Below are 12,546 nucleotides of genomic sequence, written 5' to 3' on the forward strand. Positions count from 1 at the left end.
AAGCACACAACAGGTGCTGAGCCCACGAGAGATGTTTGATACACACCTACTGACTGATTGAATAGCTGCCTTAAAGTGGCCACATCCTCCCAGGGCTGATAAAAACATTTCTGCCCAAGAATTCTGATGGAAGTAGCTTTGTTACAGCTGCTGTTTAGAATCAGGTTTTGGACCATCAGCTGTTGCCCTCTTCTGCTGTCTTTAAAGTTACATCACATTTTCCTTTAAAATAAGAAAGAATCCCCCAGAGCTGCTCCAGGCAACATGGCTGCAGCAATGAGTCAGCAGCTCACCCTGCAGCCGGCCACTCAGGCTTGGCCTTGGCCAGCTGTGCTCAGCGTGTCGTGCAGCCCCTGGGGCCATGCCCCCCCCACCCCCCCCACACACACACACACTCTGCAGCACTCCCCTTAGGACCTGCCTCTGTCTGGGATACCTGCCCCCTGGCGGCTTGGAGCATGCATAGCCTGACATGGCTGAGTGTGCAGAAGAGTTGCTTCATTTCAGCCACCTGGTCACCAAAGCTTAGAGTTGAGAAATCAGAGCACGTTTCTGCCAAACAAAATCTTCAACAGTGGAGCCTGGTGACCATCTGGGTACCGGAGGCAAAGCAAATGCAAAGCTTGCGTCCCTCAGTCTGAAAAATATACTTTTCACTACTGGCTGTGTCCAGCCACACCGTAAACAGGGGGAGGGGGAGCCCTTTGAGGGGCACCTCTGTGAGCCCCTTAGGGCCTGTATTTTTGTGTTTGAGCTGAAGGGGAAACACAGACTCTATTTCCTCTTAGCAAGTCAGTGAGCTCCTTGAGAGCAAAGACTGTGCGGGGCTCCAGTTGCATCCCCAAAGCCTAGCCTATGCACAGGAGGTAATCAATCAATATTTGATGGCCGATGATGGTTAATGAACTGCTAAGCCTATTAAGTAGGGGTGTAACGTTGCACTCCCCACCCCTACCCAACCTGTCCTCCGCCGTGTCTCCCCTCTCTTCACCTCTACCAAATGTTTCCAACGCCTCAGGAGCGAAGAAGAGCTCACTCTCTCTCCCTACAGGAACTTGGTATGTTAAAGTTGCCCCCCAGAAGCCAGAAGATGTGGGTTTCGATGGGAAGCCCATGGCTGTTCTAGAACTAAATGAAGAGTATAAGCACGTGTATGTTGGTTACGATGCTTATGAAGGCAGGACCTCAGTTCCCAGATGGGTGAAGGTGGCATGGCTTTTTCCACGGGGTGTGGTCACTATGGACTTTAGAGATTAAAATAGAAATCAACAAGAAGGGGTTTTCTCAGTCCCCAACAATAATGCATGCTCCTATCCTGCCTAATTTGAGAGCCTGCCTCTCTCTTTGTCTCTGTCTCTGTCTCCATCTCTCTCCCTCTCTCTCTCTCTCTCTCTCACACACACACACACACACACACGGAAATATATGCTATTAAATGTGGGGCTAGAAGAGACCTTAGCAATTAACTACTACTGATGATCAAAGTGAGACTGAGGACCAGAGAAAAGAATTTGCCTAAAGTCACACAGCTAGTTAGTGTCCTTACCGGCCAGCTTCCTGAATTCCCATCCAGTGATCTTTTCACACTATTATGAGATTATTCTGTGTGTGTCTTTTTTGTTTGCTTGCTTCTGCTTAATATGTCTTGAAAGGAGACCCAATTTCAGATTTTTCTTCTCTGAAAAATTGTAACATTTCCCAGGTAGAGCCCAGGTCCTCCAGGTAAAGGATATTCCCATAATCCTGCCTCCCTTAGATTATACCTAAGTGTTTCATTTTGCGGGGAGGGTTTCACTGAGTTTTTAAATGTTCCACATGGGACATTGTCTCACCCAACATGGCAGGATGACCCTGACCCCTCACCTGCCCACATGATAAGTGATAAGTAGCTTATCACACCCAGAAATGGTGTGACTCTTCCCTCTCATGATCTAAATGTGCAGTCATCTGTGACACTGAAGATTCTCCTGCAAATGCAGTAGCTAGTGCTAAGGTCAGGAGAGGGGACTGTGCACATTCGCTTTGGTCAGTGCTCCAGGGCACATCCAAGTGAGGGGATAGTTAAGCCCAGGGTGCGGGGTCAGTCCTGACAAGCCATTTTGCCCTGGCCCCTTGGATGCCTGCGGACTGCAGAGATCTTATTCTGCTTGCCCCTCCCTGCGCTGTCTACAAGCCAAGCTGCAGACTTCAATTTGTTTCAGGAGAAAGAGCACCACCTGCTGGCTCTGAAGTCTCTCTGCCTGCAATAATGCTGTTTCTTGAAAACCACAGTGCTGTTATTTCCAAGCAGCTCTGTGCCTGAAGGGGTCAGATCCCCTACAGTGAAGGGAAAACAGGCCGCCTGTAAAATTGGTACCGATTCCCCATGTCAGACTGTGAGCCAGTGACCTCTCCCAGAAAACCTTGGCAGAGGCCTTGTAGCACAGGTCTTTCTCCTTCCTTACTGTTTGTTTCTCCTCTCCCATGCGGAATGGAAAGAAGCTTTAGAGACTTCTAGTTCAGCTGAGGATCCCAATGGTAAAGAGGCTGCCCAAGGTCTCACAGTGGCTCCATTTTATTCCAACACAGACTTCTCTCACCCCGAGTAAAGGCTATATTGAACTGATGCAGTTCAGATTTCTTTCTCTTTGACAAATAGAAATTTTGCAGCAGAATTTTCTTCACTACTGCTTGCTATAGGCCTCTCTCCCCTCTGCATTATACTTTGTAGTGCAGCTCTTTGTGTTTGAATGCTGTGTCCCCTATAAGAGCCCAAGTCCTATGAAAGGAGATTCAATATCCAAGTCTTTGCATCCAGGAGGGCTTCTGCCAGTTAACCATCTGGGAGCTAGCTCCCCACACTGATTTCTCAAGGGCCTCTAAAATCAAATCCACTCTCCTGGCCTCTTAGATGTTTCAGCAGAAATCATACTGCAACATATAAATACATCGAGTTAACACATTATACACTTAAAACTTATACAATGTTATATATCAGTTATATCTCAATTTTTTAAATTTTTACTGTTACCACCTACTGGTCTCCTGGGGGTCCCATCCCCCCAAGACTGTCTGAAAAAAACACATGCTTTCCAGGTCTTTTCTTAGTCTCTTCTTTCCTATTCACTGCCTCCCCAAAATCACATCAGTCCTTATTATTTTAAGGGTTTTATTTCTATCACTCAAACCAATGAGATAAGAAACAATGATTTTGCATTGAACAAAGTTTCCCCCCCAATTTTTCTGAACGTTCATCTCTTGAAATAAAGGATAAAAGATCCTGTTGTGAACCCCACTTACCTTTGTTCTTATCCCACCCCCAGTAAAGGACCTTGGAAGCAAAACTGCAGCTTCACGGCCTAGAGATGGAAAAATGCCAAGTACCACGATTTTCCACCAAAGGAAGCTCTACAGCCTCACACAACCACTGCGTATCTCACTTATCTGTAAACTGGGCATAATAGAAGTGTTTCCTGCTAGGAAAACTGTAAGAATTAACTGAGATAATAAGGTATTTAGACCTCACACCCACTCAGAGGAGGTCAGCAATTATCACTACATTCATTCATTCATTCAACAAACTCTATTTGGTCATCAGGTTGATCTTGCTCCCCACTTAGTTCTCAGTGTGGTACGTGGCAAAAATTAGGTCCACAGTCAATAGTTGTTTAATTAATTAGGCAGTTTATTTCATAAGACCTCCTATTGATGGCAAAAGTTACATAAAGGACAAAAATCTTCAAGGAAGGTGACAAGGGCCCAAACTGAAGTATAAGAGGTAATCATTTGGGGGAAGTACCCGAGAATACCAGGAGGGAAGATGTCTTTAAAAGGTGGTCGTAAGTCAAGAATGCTCAGTGGGACGGGTTCGTGCCCCGGTCTGGGAAGATCCCACATGCCGCGGAGCGGCTGGGCCCGTGAGCCATGGCCGCTGAGCCTGCGCGTCCGGAGCCTGTGCTCCGCAACAGGAGAGGCCACAACAGTAAGAGGTCCGCGTACCGCAAAAAAAAAAAGAATACTCAGTGGGGAAAGGGTAGTCACGTCATTACATGGTGTTGGGAAAACTGAATATCCACGTGCAAAAGAGTGAAACTGAACCCCTATAATATACCACTCACGAAAATTAACTCAAAATGGATTAAAGACTTAAATGTAAGACCTGAAAATGTATCTACCTTAAATTTACACAATATCATATATCAATTATATGTCAATAAAGCTGGAAAAAAATACAAATGAAAAAATAAAATAAAAATGTTTAAAGGTGGGTATAAGCAAAACCCAGGCCTTTGGGCCCATCCATGGAGCTTCGTCCATGGGCACCTGGGACACTTCCCTCACTAGAGAATGGTGCCAGCACTGCTGTCTTGGCCAAATTCCCACTCCATTAATCTATCCTCTTGCCTCCCATTCTTTTTGCAGGCTCCATATCCTGAAGGACTCTTCCTCTCCCACAATATTCTGACCTGCACTATTACCGGGGGTTGTGAAGCCAGCCGAGGGGTGGAGGCTTTCCAAGGCAAGTCCTAGGTCAGCTGTGTGAGGGGTCTCCAGCCCCTGGTGCTGAAAGGCACTGTGGGAGGACCATAGCCAGCCCATCCTGCTTGTCTTGCCAACAGCGCCCCCCTTCAGGGTTAATCTGATTTTCTTCTGATGCTCAAACAAAGGCAACCAGACTCTCCGTAGGTGTAAGTTGGCGTGCACATTTGGCAGGGAGGTGGATTTCTCGGGGACATGTCATTACTCACTCTCCATGCCCAGCCCACCCTGTACTGAGGCAGTAGAACCTTCTCCTTTGTCAGGCAGAGAGAACGTCCATTAGCCAAACAGCAGGTAGTGAGCAGTGGGGGAGATAGAGGGTGTCTTTGGGAGAAGCAGGCTGGCTGGCAGGTAAACCATCTGGAGACAGTTGAGGGGAGGTAGGTCCATTTTGCCCAAACAACATCACTGAAGAATGCATTTGGGTGTTCATACCCTAAATAGTCTAAGAAAGACATTTAGAAGAATGTTGATGCCATCTTGACAGGCATCTTGGACAAACTCTGGAAGGAAGCTCGAGAACAAAACAATGCATTCTCAAGCAGGACCCTCTGCTCCCACAGCCCGGGTCTACAATCTTAATCTCAGTTTTGCCAGAGTTGTAACAAAATGGCCTCACGTGCAGCCCGCAAGCATCCCATCAACCTCCATCACCTTGAGATAGAGATAAAGCTCTTTAATTATTATAACATTTAGAACTACTATGAAAATACATTTTATTTATTTTTTAATGATAAAAAAATACATTTTATAAATAACCACATTTTATAAATAAATTGAGATATTTTATCTCAATTTCTTGATTGTTTTTAATACAAACTATAACCTTCTAAGGCCAATTTTTAAAGTCCCAGGGGTTCTTTCTGTGTTTATTTGTGCCCAGTCCACGTTGAACACTCAGTGCATCTCCAGTAGCTGTGTCCTCAGAGATGCCCAGGCTATGGTTGTGCCTCTTTCTTCTTCATGCAGCAGTCATATGCTGCCTGTTCAGCTTAATCATGAACACAAATGTTGACTGTAACTGTGAAGGTCACAGCTACGGATTCTCAAACATTGGTGGTTACCTCAATTACCAAGAGCATTTGTTAAAATTAGAGCTGCCCACCTATTAACCCCTATACCTACTAAATCTGAATCTATGAGGGTGAGTAATTTTAATAAGTTCCCGGGTGTTTCTGATGCACTCTAGAATTGGAGAACTGCTCTCAAAGGGACTACCTTCCTACTCAAAGTGTGGACTATGGGCCAGCAGTATCAACAACTAGAAGCATGTTTGAAATGCAGAACCTCAGGCCCTTCCTCAGACCTGCTGAATTAGAATTTAAACTTTCATAAGAGCCCATGCGACTCGTCTGCACGTTGGAGTTTAAGAAGCACTGCCCTAGGACAAAGGCTATAACCTCCTGGCAATGGAGGTTAAGGTTCTTAGTGGCAAGAAGAATGCAAAGCTGTGCAGTAGGGGCAGCTGGCTGGTCAGGAGCCCCTAAGCAACCTTGAGCATCCTCTTTCCTACCCACTCCTGCATCTCTGCCATAGTCACTGACATCAGAGATCCAGAGACGATGAAGGGGATAAACTCCAGACATGGTGTCACACTGAAGCCTGGGTCCAAATTCCCATTCTGCTACTTTCTAGCAAGGCAGCCATGGGATGGGAAGATCACTTAACCTCTCTGATTCTGAGCTTTCTCATCTGTAAAGCAAAAGACATCTCAAGTATTCCAAAGGTCCTCCCAGATGTTCACGTAACCCTTACTTCTCCTTAACCATTTCACACATATGGAAAGTCACAGTTTAAAGGGACTTTTGACCACCTCTCCAAACTACTTCCTTGCTGTCACCATTTTACACATAAAGAACCTGGGTCAGCCAGGTAGGTTAAGTTACTAACCCAACCCATGAAGAGCTCTGACTAGAACCCAGAGCTCCCAGGGCTGTATAAAGTGTGGTTTGTACCATACCAAGACCGGGGGCATCACTCCTATGTTGGGTGGTCTTGGAAACACACTCTGAGACAGATATTTGCATGCAGGAAATTTACTGGGGGTGCTCTCCCTTTAAGGGAGTAAGAGAAGCAAAATTAGGCAGAGGGAGAAGTTGAATCCTATAGGAAGCTCAGGAACTGGGCTTCCCTACAAAGTTATTCTGAATCAAGACAAAGAAGCAGTCCATATTCCACAGCAACCAGTCGCTGGTTGTAGGCTTCCCTCAGGGACGAGGTGTGACCTTTGGCTACCTTCAGTTGAGGATGGATCTTAGAGGAACTCTGATGTGAGTCATTAGTAGCCAACACTTCGGTCCCATATAGGAATTCTGGGCAGCACACCACAGCATCCCATACGGTGCATCTTTTGTACCACCCAGATCACTTGCTTCGTACTTCATACTTCACACTTCCCATAGAAGTGTGCCCCTTCTGGGAGCAACTTCTGTGCTATTCTCGCTGCTCTATTCACCAGGAGAAACCACCAGAGGAAGATTAGTGGGACAAACCACCATTACCACATCTGATCTTGAGGCTGCAACTGATTCTCACATCTCCCTCCTCTATTATCCGTTCTGGATTCCTCTCACCCTTGGCCAACACCTTTGCTGTTCTAGGTAATTTACCCGCTAGGGTGACACAGGCCCTCATCCCTGAAGAGACCAAGCCCCTGGTCACCACACCTCTCTCTGCCATGACTGTTACACTTGTCCATTTACCTCATAGTGGACAGGGAAGTACCAAGAGCTTACTTCCTCCTGATTACCAGGGTCAGTGGCTCCTGCCAGAGTGGTGACTTCTTTCCTTGCCTGCTGACCTCTTGGTACAAGGAACCAGAAGAGACCAGATGGCAATGACAGCTTAAAGTATAATGGGCTCTTATCGTACATCCTGATGAAAGCATCCCCACTCTGGGAACCAGCACCCTTAGACCCACAGAGTCTACAACTGTGGGGCTGGGGAGCACAAATTCTACAAGGGAGTCACTGGGAGGGAGAGTAAGCAGGACCACTCATACTTTACCCTTTGGTTCCTGGATCCCTATATTCTATCTTTTGGGGTCACAGTGTCCTATAGTGGTTGTTTATTTAGATTGTATACCATGTGGATTTCCTTGATCCCTGCCACCATGGGACCACCGTCCATTGTTCAGATACTGAGGTGCCTGAAGACAGAGGCTGGCTGATGTCAACTGGCTGAGTCATTTCACCTACTTAGTTATTTAGTGCCTCTCCCACCATGGCTGCTCTCCGGTGGTATTAACATGCTATGCATAGATCCTAACTCTTTATGCCCACTCCCAGATGTCCACTCACACGCCTCTTCCCCAGCCCCCCATGCCCTCAATCTTTCAGCCTTTTTCTTTCCAGGCTCCTGACCAACAGCCAAACCATTCACTATTCTAATGAGTCTATGTCTATTATTACTTTTGTTTACTTCTCTTTCTACACAGAACGGATGACCAGGACTACCTCTCCAAGCTCTGCCTATTGAGAGGATTTTCTCTCATCTCTCTTTAGGGACCACTAGCAAGTGGGACTGTGGTTCACAGCAGTCCACTTTCAGCCTTCACCCACAAGTAAAGCCAACCCATCTGTAACCCATACATGACGTTTTTCTCCTCCATGAGCTGTAGATAATGGAGGCTCCACTGCAGCCACAGGCATGGGTGTCAGCTGAAGGAGAGGCAATCGTAGTGGTAATACGGAGGTCTGAGCCACTTGCACATGTAGCTTCCTTGTGATCTCTGGCCCTGCCTGTGCTTGATACCGGATGAACCACTCGCATTTTATAGACCCATCTGAAAGAACAGCTGCAAGCAATTCCTGAAGAGGGCCTCACCTAAGTCAGCAGCGGCCAATATTCTGGCAGCTGGTGAAATAAGTACCTAAAGGGGAAATCAACAGTGCACTACAGAATCCACTCTAGCATCAAATTACATCTTGGTAGTAAACCTGTGAAGAAGCTAGAGAGGGTGTTAGTACCTCCATTTGCAGATAAAAAATCTGAAGTATCTCAAGATTAAACAAGTGGGTTGATGGCAAATCAACTGAGCATTAGAACGACAGTCACTAAAGCAGCACTGTCCAATAGAGATGTAATGTGAGCCACATATGTGATTTTAAATTTTCTAGTAGCAACATTAAAAATTATAAAAAGATACGGGTGGAAATAATTTCGTAATATATTGCATTTGAACCAAGAGATCCAAAATATTATCATTTCAACATGTAGTAAGTACTAAAAATTTATGAGACGTTTTACATTCTTTTTATCATATTAAGCCTTTGAAATCTGACATGTGTTTCACATTTATAACACATCTCAATCTGAACTAGCCACATCTCAAGTGCTCAAAATCCACATGCGGTAACTGTATCAGAAGCCACAGCTCTAGACTCTATCCAATTCTCTTTCCCATCCTCCCTGAGATATTCCTTCTGAATTGGCAGGACCTAAAGCCTTGGAGGGAGATGCTTGGGCAGTAACCCTGCCTTTGGTGGAAATCTGTGTCCTTGCCACTTACAAAGATTCCAGAACCCTCACTCCTTTGTCACAACATGTTCTGCTGGCCCCATTTAACTTCACAGGTGTTGCTACCACTTGCTGGGAAGGTTCAATTTGAAAAGAAAAGAAACAAGCAGTGGTAGACAAATGTTTAACTCCATCTCTGTGTATACCCTGTAATTTAATGCTAAATCCAGCTCAATTTGGTTTCTGTGGCAACGAAGAGAACCAGCTCTCCATGGCTCATATGTCAGATTGCTAAATGCAGGGTGCCTACAACATACTCAACAACCCAAATGTCTGAGCTCTGATGTTCTCAGAAGCCCTGGATTCTGAGCTTGATCCACAGGTACAAGGATGCAGTACGGAAGCTTCTGTTAAAGTCTTTACCCAACATAGAAAATGTAGTAAAGGGTGGATTAGGGAGCTTTCAATCCTAGAAATCTTTAGAAATGGGAAAGTTCTTCACTGGTTTGAGAAGACTTGGGAGACGGACTTTGTGGAGACAAAAGGAGTCCTTAGACCTGATGTAGTCATTGCCAACCCATGAAGCCTTAACAGATGTACATGTTCTGTAAGGATGCACCCCTGGAGGTAGTCATGCGCCCTCAAAAGCAAATTTGCTTTCTTTTGTCTCCTTCCTTTTCAGCAAGTATCATGCATGGGGTTTGGGAGGAGTGGATTTATAACCTGGCCCTACCGCTGACTTAGGTGCTCGAGATGCTTCTTTGCCCCTGGGTCCAGAGATGTGGAACCATCCTAGAAAACCCTATGACATCCTGGCCAAGGCCCCAAGATTGGAGTGAATTATTTAAACATCTTCTTAAAGCCCCTCTCCTTTCAGTACTGAGTTTTTTCTCATTGGCTCAGAACCCCAGAATAGACCTGTTTCCTTAGAAGCCTCCAGAGCAGTGATTTCCAGAATTTTTTTTTTTTTACTACAACCCTCAATACAAAATGCCAGTAACATCATGACCCAGGACATTGGTCTACCCTCGTTCCCAATGAGTTCCTCCAATCTATTTTCCACACTCATTCTATCCAGAGTGATCTTTTCAAAGCACACGTTGTATCAGCAGAAAACTCCTTGGTTGCCTCTCATTGCTCTCAGAATATAAACAAAACCCCATTAACTTGGCTGAGGAAACCCAACAGGACCCGGGCCCCACCTGCCTCTCTAGCCTCACCCTCACACTCACTGTGCTCCCTCACATTGCAGGCTGCACACAAGCTCTTCCCTCTGCCTGAAGTGTTCTTCCACGCCCTACCCTCAGCCTGGTTAACCTCTAGCCATCCTTCAGGTCTCAGCTCAGCCATCACTTCTTCCCTGACTTCTCTGGCCAGGTGCCATCTTTTGCTTATGAGCACTAGATATTTCTCCTTTGACACACTGGTCACCACTGCAATTTTGCATTTGTTGGGATGATTACTGTGTAACATCTAGCTCTCCCACTGAACTTTAAACTCTGAAGAGCAAGAATATTTTCTGATTTTTCCCAGCATTGTATCCTGGTGCCTATTACATTGCTTGGCATAAAGTAAAAGCTCAATAATATTTGTCACATGAATGAATGAATGAATAAATTTCAAGTGACAGCTCCTGACAATTGGTAAATTTTCATACAGCTCTCTATTGAAAAGACTTCTAATGCCGGGAAGACTAGGCTCTAGTCCAAAGAGTGTTACAATTGATTGACAGTGGCTACCATAGGTCCCTGATGAAAGAGTAGTGGTATGAGTTCTGATTATATTCCCTTGTATTAAAGAGTCTGACTTTCTTGGACTAGGCCAGACTCTGAGCAGTGTTTTCAGGTTGGCTAAGTGCTGGAAGGGATGCTCAAAACCCATCCAAGCCCTCTTGGCATTCTCTGGAGCTCCTCTGATCACTAGATTTTAAGTTCTGAACCTGAAATATCTTTTCATCATGGGACCACCAATCCTCCCTCCCAAATAGATCAAGGCAAGAGAGTCTAATCTTTACAAAATATGCTCTTGACATTAGCAGGTAGACTAATGCAACTACAGATCCCCAGGGCTAACCAAGGCAGGGCAACTGAGCTCCAAGGTGGAAAGTCCACCATGAAGGAAGGACAGTATCAACCCAACAGCATGGTCCATGAGCTCCCTTCCCACCCTCCATCTACCCAGGGCTGGGTTGGAAAGCAGGCCCCATTTCCAGATCGACAGACCAGGAGTCTGTCCCAGCTACACAATCATTCCATTATTTTGCTCTAGAATGGTGAAAGGGAGAACCAAGGGTCCAGGGAAAGAGTCTGCTAATCCATAATAGGATAGCATTTTGCTGGGGGGGGGTTCTTTCTTTCTTTTCTTTTCTCTGCTACCCCAGTTGCCTACTAATCCATAATAGGATAGCATTTTGCTGGGGGGCTTTCTTTCTTTCTTTTCTTACTGCTCTTCTCTGCTACCCCAGTTGGCTCAATCTTTGGGCTTCCACATAGCCCGGCTGATGCCCGTCAAGTGCAGGGAGGACGTCATCAGCAGGCCCATGCTGGGGATAGTGATTTCAGCACCAGCGGTCAAGTGCCGCCTGAGACCCCTCTGAGCCACCCACACTGCTCTGAGCAACTGCTGTCTCTGACCAGAGGCCTCCCTCCACCTGCGGGACCCAATGAGGCCATTCTCTCAGCTACTCCACTCAGTCTGAGGCTCTCCTTGAAGCCAATGGCTTTCTGAGTGTAGTTTCATGGCTTCTACAGACAACAGTCAGCTCTTTCTCTCATACTCTGCCAACGGTGTCATTTGGGGTCTATTTTCAGTGGGAATTTTTAAAACTACACATTAAAAAATAAGCTACCCATCACCTACAGCAGTGCTTCACATCAAACAGTACGTGACATGTGTGCAGCATTTTCCAAAGCTCTCACGCTCTGGAACTTTATTTCAATCTTTCAAAACCCTGGGAAGTAGATGGTACAATTACCCAGTGTTCTAGCCTAGATGGTTCAGTGACTAGGCAGGAAAGGGAAGAAATGGAACTTGGACCCAGGACCTATAATTCTGAGTCCCTTCCCTTTTCAGCTCACCCCCTGTCTCATCTGGCTGCAATAGTCCTTCCTTGAAGGAAGCACATCATTCTGGGGACCTCACTGGCTAAGAGGTCACAACACCCTCCAAGCAGCCTCCACCCCCTCAGATACATAGTAGTGACCCTGGGCTAGGGAGGGTGGGGCAGTGTTTGTTTGTCGGTTGTTTTAGACATGGGAAGAGCTGCCTCACTTGACAACAGAGAGCAGCAAACTGGCAGAGGTGCTTGTTAACTCTCCCCTCTACTCTGTGATGCTGTAGTTTGCCACTTACTCTTTCTACCAAGGCTCTGGGTCCCTATTCCAAGGTTATGTCAGAAGGTTATTAAGGAAAATGTTCCATACTTAGAGCATTCTGTGAGAGGCAGTGTAGCACAGCCAAAAAGGAACATTGGCTTTTATTGTCCAAAAGACCTAGGTGTGCATCCTGACCCTGCCTGTGTGACCTTGGGTTATCTCTCAGAGTATCAGTCTCTTCACCTGTAAACTGTGG

The 12,546-nt window shown here is 45.9% G+C and overlaps 1 long non-coding RNA gene across 1 annotated transcript in view; it reads right to left on the reverse strand.

The window, feature by feature from the left end:
- Positions 1-12,546, reverse strand: part of LOC149750526 (uncharacterized) — a 127,914-nt gene that overhangs the window by 66,890 nt on the left and 48,478 nt on the right. Inside the window, exon 1 of the long non-coding RNA XR_016393193.1 lies at positions 1-12,546. This exon is cut by the window's left edge and continues 25,585 nt beyond it; it is cut by the window's right edge and continues 48,478 nt beyond it. This is a non-coding gene — a long non-coding RNA (uncharacterized LOC149750526).

This window comes from Delphinapterus leucas, chromosome 1 (assembly GCF_059928025.1).
Source record: "Delphinapterus leucas isolate spDelLeu-1000000601 "Yukka" chromosome 1, BTC_Dleu_Yukka2, whole genome shotgun sequence".
Taxonomy (NCBI): Eukaryota; Metazoa; Chordata; class Mammalia; order Artiodactyla; family Monodontidae; genus Delphinapterus; species Delphinapterus leucas.